Genomic DNA, 12,207 nt, shown 5'->3' on the forward strand with positions numbered 1-12,207 from the left:
CGGTAGCAACCTCATCATTGCTTTCAGAATCCGATGAGTCTTCGGATTCGACCTCAGTTTGTCATCATGTCTTCCAGTCCTTTGCTTGTCCTGCAAAGAGTGCAATCCCTTTTTCGATTGGATTGACATTAGTCTGCTTATATAATTCAAACTCAGAAAATAATTCATCCAATTTAATCTTAGAAAGGTCCTTAGAGACCTTATGCGCATCAACCATTGATGCTCATAAGGTATTCCTAGGAAACACTTTCAAAGCATACCTTATGACATCTCGATTCTCCACCAATTGTCCTATAGTGTTGAGTATATTAAGCAAGTCCTGAATCCATGCATGTAGTCCACTCGCGGATCCACTTTCTTGTATTTTAATATTGTATAGCTTATTTAGGAGAAGGTCGTGCTTGCTTACTTTCGTGTCAGAAGTTCCCTTATGCAACTCAATGAGCTTGTCCTATAAGTCTTTAGCACTTATAAAGGGACCAACTCTGTTGAGCTCTTCTTTTGTGAGGCCACATTGAAGTGTTTGGGTTGCCTTCATGTCAACTTCGATCTTATGCTTTATCGCAGGGCCCCACTTCTCACAAGGCTATGGGATGTCGTCGGTGTCTATTAGGAGTGTGAACCCAGTCTGAATCACAATTCACATCTCCACCTATGTCTTGAGGTGGTACTATATTCTCCCCTTCCAGTAGATAAAATCTTCTCTAGAAAATAGAGGGGGTCTGGCGGTGCTGTAGTCTTCTTGATGGGTCATTTACTTGCACAAAAATTAAACAAAAATATGTATCAAGACTTTATCTTGGATTAGTAGTGAGGAAGAAAAGTAAATCGATAATTTAAGAGTGATAAAAAATTGATTTTGCTCGATTAGTGGCTGCACTAATCACCCCTCGCTCTGATACTAATTGTAGGATCGAGCAACACTAGAGGGGGTGAATAGCGCTTTGTCGCTTTTTCACTTGTACAAAAAATTTTCATAAATGAGAGTATGGAAAGCAGTGAAAATAAGAGAAATAAACACTTTTATTTATCTAATTCACAGCCACAGGCTGCTACTCCAAGGCTCACAATCCTTGATCATTTCCGACAAGCAATCCACTATTAAACTCCCCTCTTACGAGAAGGAGTTTTCACTTTATAAAATAAGTTAGGAATGGTAAACCTTTACCGTCCTAATGGTTTAAGTACAAAAGCGAAGTAAAAGGTTACCGACTAGTAAAACAGAAGTGAGACGTAGAAGTCGATGCAACTCCTCAGCGTTACGATGGCGTACTGGATGTGTTGTTCATGCGTAGGAAGTCGTCGTAGTAGCGTATCAATTGTCGTCTAGGGTTTCCCCTCACAGCTACATATAAGGGTCGATTTGAGCACTTGGAAGTTCTTCTAGGCGCCTCCACGTCATCCTGTCAATTTGCTTCTGACACTGACTCGACATTTTTTGGGTGCCTGTATCCGTTCTGAGCACCTAGATGCTGACATGGAGGTTGTCAGATCAACTTTAACTCTGCAACGCTTTATCCCTATCTGGGCGCTTGAAGCCTTTCTCGGGCATCTAGATCCTTTCCGGGCGCTTGGAGGCTGAGGTGTCCCAACCACTGAGACTCTGCCACCTCATTCGCTTCGTTGGCCTGCTCAGCTGACGTCTGGGGGCCTAGATCCCTTTAGGGCGTCTGGACCATTCGATCACTTGGATCTAGATAAGGGTGCCTAAAATCTAAAATTTTTAGTCTCTCCTTTCCTGCATCACAAGTTAGTCCAGAATAAAACATAAGTAGAAAATTGATAGTTTTAGCAAACTATCTGATCTTGACTTTAGGTTTCTAGTGAAATCTTAGGTCAGACTGATGCCTATTATTTTTCTTTTTGGGAACACGTCCTCACCCACTCCACTCGGGAGAATTTATCTTTTACCAACCCAGTCCTCCAGGCCTATTGAACTTTTGCTCAGCCTTTGATCATCAACCCCCAGGACTTTCACCACTAGACGTCCGATCCTCCAGACCCACCTAGACTTTCCCGTCTAGTGGTCTAATCTGCCAAGTCTTCCTTCCCAATCCTCCTAACCAAGACTTCCTTGCCCATCCCTCCTAACCAAGACTTTCTTGCCCAATCCTCCAAATCAGGACTTCCTTTACTTAGCTGTAACTAGGACTTCCTTGTGCTACCTGCACACTTAGTTTATCTCATTAGTCCACTTCACAGAAATATTTTTGCAAACCTTGGTAAAGTATATTTGTTCATAGAAATCATCATTGATAAAATTAATACAAAGTTAGATTGAAACATTGAAGTTTTCAATGATATTCAACTTTGCAGCATTCTTTCAAAATAAGATATTTTTTTACAGAAAACTATTTTTACCTAATAATATTTGACATAAGTAATGTCTATATAAAATTTCATGATTTTTCAAAAATCACAGAATTACTTATGAATTTTTGAATCTTAGACTAAAAATTAGAATTGCAGTTTACAATCAACTAATTGATTAAAGTAATCGATTAGTGCCCGTATCAATTGATTGATGATTGAAATCAATCGATTGGTAGCTGCATTTTTGGCTGAAATGAGTTTATTTCAACCATTAAACCTCATGTCTTGGGTTCCTAATCCCTAACTGTCTGATATACTTGAATAAGTATTCAAAGAGGTTCTCTTAAAGAAAATGTGAAAAGGGATAGTAAAAGGAGAAGAATGAGGATTTGAGAAGGAGGGTTAGATTCAAGATTGAATCTTTAATCTCATGACTTCAATTTTAGAATTTTCTAAAGGTTTAGGAACTCAAAATCATTAGTGGTGCAATGGTTGAAGATAGAGCATACTTTGAGGGGAGGCCCACCTTAAAGGCATGATTTGGGTAACAAAGGAGAAATTTTGAGGATGAGTGAATGTTGAAGAATTGAGTACTCTAGGTTGAGTATTGGATGAAATGGAAGGTAGACAACCTTCATTTAAGAGGATTGGATAATATGAATGAGTTTTGAGAAATGATTTTTTATGTGTACCAAAGGGAGAGAATATAGGATTTAAGTTAGGAACCCCTCATTTAGACTTTGGCATGAGAAGAAGGATTAAGTAGGAAGTTGGGCTAATGAGTTGACCTAATTTTAATATATTGCCATGTTGGAAATCCTATGCGACAAAATAAAAATTTGCAACGGAAAATAGGATCCCTCGAGTGATCCATGAGAAAAATCCGTACAAATTTAGATCTATAAAATCCTATCTAATAGGATTTACTTTTGTTGCGTGCCCTTCACTTATCCTGCTCGTCCAAGGTATGTCGGATCTCTTGCACGTTCAAGTGTACGTGTCTCTATGCGTATCCACACTAACACTCTTTCACATTTTGGAGAAAATTGTGGTTGTGCTAGCAACCAACTTGAGAGTCTCGGCCAAGCAGGAAGAGGAAGGCAAGAAAAATGAACCATTCAAGAGTTTTTGCAAGAAAAACTCTTTTATACTCATGCCATGAATACCAAAGGTTTTTAGACTTTTGGTATTCTTTCATAAATGTATGATTAATTCTATTAATCATATATGATAACTTTTATGAATGTAACTTCCTCTTCTTTATTGTATGATTAATCCACATTAACCATGTATGATGAATCAAAATCCAACTTAGTTTAATTTGAATCTAACTCAAATTCAACCAACTTGAGTCTAACTCAAGTTTATGTCATCCAATGAGCTTAATTGTTCTTTAGTCAAACTAAAATGAACTCATCTTCAAATAGAGTGTTATTTGTGTGTGACCCAATAGGTTCTCTTAACGTTGGCAATGTCTTAAAAATCCATTTTAGAAACAAACATAAGCAATGATAGCAATGCATCATTGCTATCCAAGTGACAAGAATGTCGAGATCCGACATAACCTTCGTAACTATGATATTGTATGATCATATCATTCTATCCTCAATATCTAGATTGATCAATGAGGTATAGATCGTGTCGATAAATGTTGGTTGATCGTATATTTCATTATAGTTATATGATTCAGAGTATCATTTCCTATTTGATCCCTTTGAATTCCATATTCGAAGTTGTGATCGGATCTATTCATTAAAAAGAATCGATTAGATACATTTCTTATGTACCCATAGATTTGAATCAGATTTCGGATCAATCTATATTGATTGACTGCCTCCATTATGTTGTTGCTAGCAAATACCGCTGTTTTTCGTTTTGGATCTTCCAAATCATTCCCGCAGTAGATCCGGGCCGATTTTTTTCTGATCCTTCGATAAAAAGATTCATTCTCTTCATAAAAAAGAGGAGGTAGAACCAATAAAGATTTCTTTTTCGATTCATCTCTGGAGTTGAATAAAGACGTCTCCAACACCTTCGGCCAGAGAAGAGAGGAGCAGAGAGAAAAGGAAGAAGAATGTTCGAAACCAGCAAAACTCCCTATTTCCGTTGAGGAGAAAGCTTATAAGGAGATGAAATGGAGTTACAACGAGGTGATAAATCCTCTTAATTCGTCATTATGCCATAATAAAGCCATGCGTTGTAACGCTAAGTCACCAAAACGTTCCTTCGTTTGATTTTTATGCTGCTTAATGCTCCCTTTGCCCTAAGTAACATCCTCTCTATACCTTTAACAAGAATTATTTACTTGCCCATATGGTCTAAGGCTTGCTATAACTATTAGAGGTCCAAGGTTCAATCCTTGGCACCTCCACATTTTTCTTTCTTTTAGCAAAGCCTTTAGCAACTAGCAATATTTTACGTCGTGCTTAAAGCCTCAATTAGTATTATATACTAATTCCTTTTTATCACAATTAATCTATTATTTATAATTAAATATCCAGATATTATTGAAGGAAAAATTTGGGTGTTACAAACCAAGCGGCGGCAGTGGCGGTGGCGGTGACGGCGGCGATGGAAGAGCAAGGAGAAGAGAGGAGAAGGTTTGCTGTTAGGGTTTGAGAGTTCTCTGGCTTGTCCTCCGGTAGATGGTGGAAGCTGGAAGAAGCCCTACACAGGCGTCGACGGCATGCCAAAGCTTTGCCTCTGCCTATCACATGGGCGCCGATGGCACTCGGGAAGAAGGGGGTGGCAGTCGTCGTGAGTAGTAGCCCGCATGAAAGACGGCGTCCACTCGGGAACCACTGACCGGCGACGTTCACGTGGAGGAGGAAGCATCAGGCTGGCGGCACGATTTTGAGGAGAAGAATCGCGAGTTCTTCCTCCTTGATGTTCCTCATTTTTCTCACATCGTGGAGAAACTACAAGAGCTAGCAGCAGCGTCAGGATTGTCAAAACCCTTCTTAAGCGTGGCGGCTGAGCAGCGAAGATTGGCTAATGGTGGCACGTCGCGGGGAAAGAAGAACAGGGTGCCACTCGAGGAAGAAGACGCCAAACAGTCCCACCCTCATGTGCGATTTAGGTTATAATGAGGAGTTATAGTAACCTTAATCATGATTTAGGTCATGTATCAGTCGACTATTCAACGCTAGTAAACTAATACCAGTCGATTGCTTCACTTGACAGAACTCTCTGTTTGCCTCCAGTCAACTAGGTCAAACTTTTCAGTCGACTGGTTTGTCAGTCGACTAGTGAAGAACTGGTCAGTCGACTGATCAAGCTGAATTCGCTGTATGTATGCTTCTAATCAACTATCAGTCGATTGCTGGCAGGGCCAGTCGACTGATCAAGCTGGGAACTTCCCTCTTAGCTTATTCTTTACCCCTTAGCCTTGACGCAGGTCTTCAAACGCCTTCCACAAGCCTTGTGCACTTCCTTGCACTAGCTAGAGACGTTTCCCTCGGCTTCGTCGTGCTAAGTCTTCCCTTGCCAACAGGTCGCGCCTCTGGGACTTCATATTTGCCAAGAGGCCGCGCCTTCGGGAGTTCACATTTGCCAAGAGGTTGCGCCTCCGGGACTCCACCTTTGCCAAGTCTTCCAACCTAGACTTTCCTGTGAACTCAATTCACACACATTAGATCACCAGCATTGCCTAACTTAAACTCATTTTAGCCAAACATTAAAATCTAATCCACTTGGGGCAAGATTGCACCAACACAACAGAGGCCGAGTATATTGCTGCATCAGAGGCAGCAAAGGAGGCTGTTTAGATCCGCAAGTTTATTACTGAGCTTGGGGTGGTTCCTAGTATAGCAGATCTCATAGAGCTCTATTGTGATAACAATGGAGCAATTGCTCAGGCTAAGGAACCTCACCCACACCAGCGGACCAAACACATACTACGGCGCTTCCATCTTATTCGAGAGATCATCGATACAGGAGATGTGAAGATTTGTAGAGTACCCACAGAGGCTAACATTGCAAATCTCTTGACCAAGGCTTTGACACAGAGAAAGCATGATGGTTATCCTAGGTCATTGGGTATTAGATACTACAGTGATTGACACTAGTGCTAGTGGGAGATTGTTAGTGAGAGCCCTAGAGCCAATCATGTGATGATTGTTGTATGAACTCATTGTATCATATTTCTATATATTACTACTGGCATTTCTTTATAGTTATTATACTTACTTGTATTGGTGCCAAATAACTAAGTATAATAGCGTCCTTGAGTAGAAGGTTCATATCTATATCAATCGATTGGTTGAATCGATAGTGAGATGATATAGAGAACACTATTCTTAATGATTCCTAGTCAAGTATTAACATTAAGGGACAATGTTAATTAGATGAGACTAGCATGTAGGTCAACTCGATGATTTGATCTCACAAGTCATGGATATGAGATATCAAGTTGACATATGGGTATGCATTGGAGAATGTATACTGAATGATCCTCCATGAGAAAGTATCATGGATCGTTATATGAGTGTCATATACTTTCTCATGTGACTATTAGATGATTATTAGTCCTTAGACATGAAGTCACCATGGTTCCCTATATAAGGAGTTATATACTTTGGTTTCGTCAAATGCCACCCGTAAATCGGTGGACTATAAAGGGGATTACCGGGTATGTAACAAATTATGTGGAGGGATGTGAGTGATGTAGATTGAATCTATCCCTCCTATATGATGGGAGTGATATCATGGTTCTTGATAGAATGAGACCACTAAGTGCATGGCCATGCCCAAATGAGTCAATATGAGATATTGAGCTCGTTTGATTAGAGTAATTCTACTTGGAGTTCAAGACATAGATTGATTAGAGGATGACATGGTCTATGCCTTAATTGATCAATCTTGATATCAAGGATAGAAGGACATTGTCACCTATTGTGAGAGTCACAATTAGTAGTCACTATGGTGATGTTAGATCTCAATATTCTTGTAACTTGGGTAGCAATGATGTGTTATTAGATACCGCTCATTGTTTATGTTTCTAAATTGGTTTAGAAGCATTGTAATTTATTTAAATCCCTAGAAACTTTGTAAGCATCCACCATGGATGCCCACAAGGTATTCCTGGGAAAGGCTTTGAGAGCATACCTTATCACATCCCGGTTGTCGATGCTTTGTCCGATTGCATGCAGGCCGTTGAGGATGTCCTGGATCCTTGCGTGCAGTCCGCTTGCCGTTTCTCCTTCAAGCATTTTAATATTGTACAATTTATTAATTAACAAATCTCTTTTGCTTACCTTGGTGTCGGAGGTTCCCTCGTGAAGCTCAATTAATTTTGTCCAAAGGTCCTTTGCACTGCTGAAGGGACCTACCCGGTTTAGCTCCTCTTTTGTTAGTCCGCACTGGAGGGTTTGGGTTGCTTTTGCATCTGCCTCGATCTTCTTTCTGGTGGCGGCGTCCCAGAACTCGCAAGACTGTGGTTGTTCATCACTACCAGTAGGGATTGAGAATCCCGTCTGGATGATGATCCACATTTCCACCTGAGTTTTCAGGTGGCATTCCATTCTGGTTTTCCAGTACGGAAAGTCATCACCCGAGAACAATGGTGGTCTTGCGGTGCTGAAACCTTCTTGATGGGCCATTAATCTAGCACACAAGAAAGCAGCAAAAACTTTCCAAGACTGGGTCTTGGATTAGCAGTGTGGGAGAAGATTTAAGAAAAAAAAAAAAAAAAAACAAAATCAAAAAACTTTCTTGATCAGTGGTTGCACTGGATTCAAGAACCCCCGCTCTGATACCAATTGTAGGATCGAAAACACGCTAGAGGGGGGTGAATAGCATGTTTAATGCTTTTCAATTTTTAATACGATCGGAATTCAAAATACGTACGGAAGCGAAAATATATTTGCGGAAGCAGTTGTATTGAAAAGCAAAGAGAAAAAAATAGATGACACTTTTATTTACTTGGTTCACAGCCCAAGGCTGCTACTCCAAGGCCCACGGTCCTTGACTCGTTTACTGCGGGCAAATCCACTAACGCACTTACCCCTTATGGCAGCAAGTGTAACGATGTACAAAGATCACAACTTTTAAAAGCTCGGTACAATAAAAATGCAAATAAATAAAATGTTACCGACTTTTGGATTGCTCTGGAACTCCCCAAAAATTGTTCTCGGCGTATCAACTGGTCTCGGGATGATCTGGATCGTGTACGGCACCGATGTCGAGGAAGAAGCACTTGGGAGTCGTGAGAACGGAGCTTGGAAGCGAAAAAATCAGTGTTGTACGGCTGCTGCTTGCGTCCTTCTTTTATAGCTAGCCTGAGTCGACTCAACTATTCATCTGGGTCGACTCCAGTCGACGTGGCAGATAGAATTCTCCCGCTCGTTATCCTGCTTGAGTCGACTCCGCTGCCGCCTGAGTCGACTCCAGTCGCCGTGGCGTCAACTCGATAGCTTTTGACCCTGAGTCGACTCAGAGTCCACCCGAGTCGACTCCAGTCGAAGTGGCGGAAAATCATCGCGCTGACTTCCGGGTTTCGACTGACTCAGCTAGAGTCGACTCCAGTCCCATCTGGGTCGACTCCAGTGACAAAAATTAGCTTTTTGTCCCAGAGTTAGATTTCGATCGATTTTTCCATTCCTACAAAAGTGTTAGCAAATAACATGCAAAATAAGATTATTTTTGAGCCAGTTCCTGGAACCAACTCAAGGTCTTAACTTCAGATTTCCAGTGAAATCCTGGGTTAGACCGACGCCTACTGTTCCCCTTGGGAACGCGTCCTCACCCACTCCACTCAGGAGAATTTACTTGATGCCAACTGAGTCCTCCTGACTCGTTGGACTTTTGCTCGGCTCTGTCCTCGGCCCCCAGGGTTTGTGCTGCGGCTCGATCCTTCCCGACCAGCCCAGTCTTCTGCTGCGACTCGATCCTTCCCGATCAGTCCAGTCTTCTGCTGCGGTTTGGTCCTCCTGACCAACCCAGACTTCTGTTGCGGCCTGGTCCTCCTGACCAGCCCAGACTTCACCTGGTGCTCTTGACTCTGCCAAGACTTCATGCCTAGCTTCCACTAGGAGTTAACCCTGTGCTTCCTGCACACTTAGATCACTTGTTTAGTCCAATCACACACTTAACTTGAACCTAGTTCCATTATCAAAACTCAGGTTTGATCTGCTGGTGCTCCCTGCACCAACATGATTGCCAAGGAATTCATGATAGTACAAAAGGAAGAATGGAAAAAGAGAGAGGATTTCAGAGGCATGATAAGAGGAATTGGGAAACAAATTGATAACATGTATCAATTCCATGTATATTTAAGGAGAATTAGAGAATTGTTTGATAACTTCCCATTTCCTGAATTACTCAATCTACTGGAATTCCCTCCAATATCTTCTTTATATCCAAAAGAATTAAAACCATGGGATGAAGCACCTATGTCAGTACCTTTAAACATGTCATCTCCATGATGAGCTAGGGTCTTAGTGTATTTTGATGGTTCATTTTGGATTTTTGTGTGAATAATTAAATGCTTAATCGACATAATTGGATTGCATTTATGGCATGGTATATTTTTGGATGATTAATCTAATTTCTATGATTTGATAATTAATTTGGTATTAATTGAGCTTGATTCTTTGTAGGGTTCAAATTGAACCACGATTCGAGCCAAATTGAGATCGAGTTAAGCCAAAATTGATCAATTCGATAGACCCAAAACTTCATGATCAAGATTAGGATTTGATTGGAGCTGAAATGATGCTAATTGGAGCTAAATTAGTTGAGTTGGGTCACACTCGCGCTGACTCAAGTCGAACCAGCTAATCAAGCTGGCTGTGAATAGTGCTGAGTTTAAAACACAGCTTTAGCTAGGAATAACAGTGCCCATGATTTTTGCAATGCAGTAGCTTCCTCTTCGTTGTTTTCTTCACCTGTTTCTTAGATCTCGTGTGACCAACATCAATTTTTCTTCTTCCAAATCGATCTCCAGATCCTAGAAGGCAACTATAAGCTTGGATTGGTGCTAATCGCAGCAGGATTGGCTGGTGAGGGTTTTGCTAGATCAAACATTTCGCCGCTGTGTTCCAGCTGAATTCTTCGGATCTAGATCGATCAGAGCAACCAAAGGCATTCCGAGGGGTTCTTTGAAGGTCCTTGAGGGTTTCCGAGCATTGAATTACAAGCGTTTTGAAGGATTTAAGTTGGAATTTCATATCTTGATCGGGCTTTGTTCTGCGCAAGCAAGGAGGGTTTCTGAGTTGTGTTGAATCGAACTGATTTAGATCAAAATCAAGCTGAGATTTGGAGCTATCTTTCTAGATTTTTGATCGTAGATCAGATCTTCTTGTGTGACGGCAAGATTGGAATCAATTTGGAAGGGAAGATCTGATGTTCTTGTTTGTTCTGAGTTTATCTATTTTGTTTGCCATTTCTGATTAATCTATTCTGATGGGATTTGTTTCAATAATATGTTGAATTGGTTCTTCCGGTTAATGCTTGAGCTATTGTAGTTGTTTTGATCTATTAGAATTCTTTAGCCTTAAGTTCTTAAACCAATTTGAATTTGATCTCATTTCACTGAAATTTCAAATATCACTGTTCCGTATCAGAGTATGATCTTGTATCAGGGTTGAGTTTGTTTTGTTTAAGTATTTATTTGTGTTAGTTAATAAAAATCCAAAAATAATGAAACCTTAGCTTGATTTAGACAAACTCTCTACTAGTCCTTGGAAAATACGACTCGTGACCCCTATATTGCATTTGTTTTGTGAGCTAAGGGTTTTCGATTATAAATTATAATTTGAGGTTCACTCGTGACACTAGCTGTGGGCTCTATCAAATTTTGACACCGTTGTTGGGGAATAAACTAGTAGAGATTGTTTGAATTGAGCTATTCTCATTTTAATTATTACTTTGATCATTATTGATTTGCAAAATGTATGGAAATTCATTTTATCAGCAACCATATTTTCAACAATTTAAACATTGAAATTTTTATTTACTGGAACCTTATCAAGGTTTTCGACAAGTGGATCACCAAATTCAACATCAAATTAAAATTTTCAGCATTATTATCAGTTACCACAGCAATTCAATGGATTTCAATAAAATTTTGATAATTTTCAATAAATTCAGAATTCACAGCCTCAATTCCATCAATTCTAGCAATTTCAGCAACCTTATCAAAATTTTGAGCAACCAATTTAAAGCTTCCAAAATCAGAATTTTCAAGTAAATATTTTTCAGCAACATTCATGGAATTTTCAACATCAAAATCAACCATTTCAACTCCAAAATCAAGTTGAACAACAGTCATTTCAAAGTGGACAGATTTCAAGTAATTTTCAGCAGCCCACCTATTGTCAAGATCAACAAAATTTAAATTCAATCCAAGAAGACTATGGGAGTTCTAGTGGAATTAGTCAACAACAACAAGAGCTTGAGGAGATAATGCAATGAATTATTGAAGAACAACAAATCTTGCTACAACAAAGTCAACAAAAGGAATATTCTGCTCTACAAAATATTGAAAAATAAATTGGACAACTTGTAAGTAGAATGAATCAAATTCATTATCAAGTATTAAGTCAATTACCTTTTCAAGAAATTCCAAATCCTGAAGAAAATCTGAGTGAAATAATTTTGAAGAGTGGAGAGTCTACTTCAAGTCAAAGCACTCAAAATTCAAATTTTCATGAAGAAATTCAAGCAGATCAATTACCAACCCAAATCAGCCTTGAAATGGATTTTACAGCAGTTAATTGTGGACCAAATTCAAGTCTAATTTCTTCATCAATTGATCCTATAAATTTGGTTAAAGAACAAGAGCGAAACAGAAATTTTGAGGACATCACAAAAAACACAGTGGCACAGGTTGATTTTAGTTTGGATATTAAAAAGGATGCATTGGTTGATTTTAGTTTGTAGAAAGTATGGATA

The sequence above is a fragment of the Curcuma longa genome, chromosome 8 (assembly GCF_044706935.1).
Source record: "Curcuma longa cultivar G26 ecotype Majalengka, Jawa Barat chromosome 8, ITB_CL_G26_1.1, whole genome shotgun sequence".
Classification (NCBI taxonomy): Eukaryota; Viridiplantae; Streptophyta; class Magnoliopsida; order Zingiberales; family Zingiberaceae; genus Curcuma; species Curcuma longa.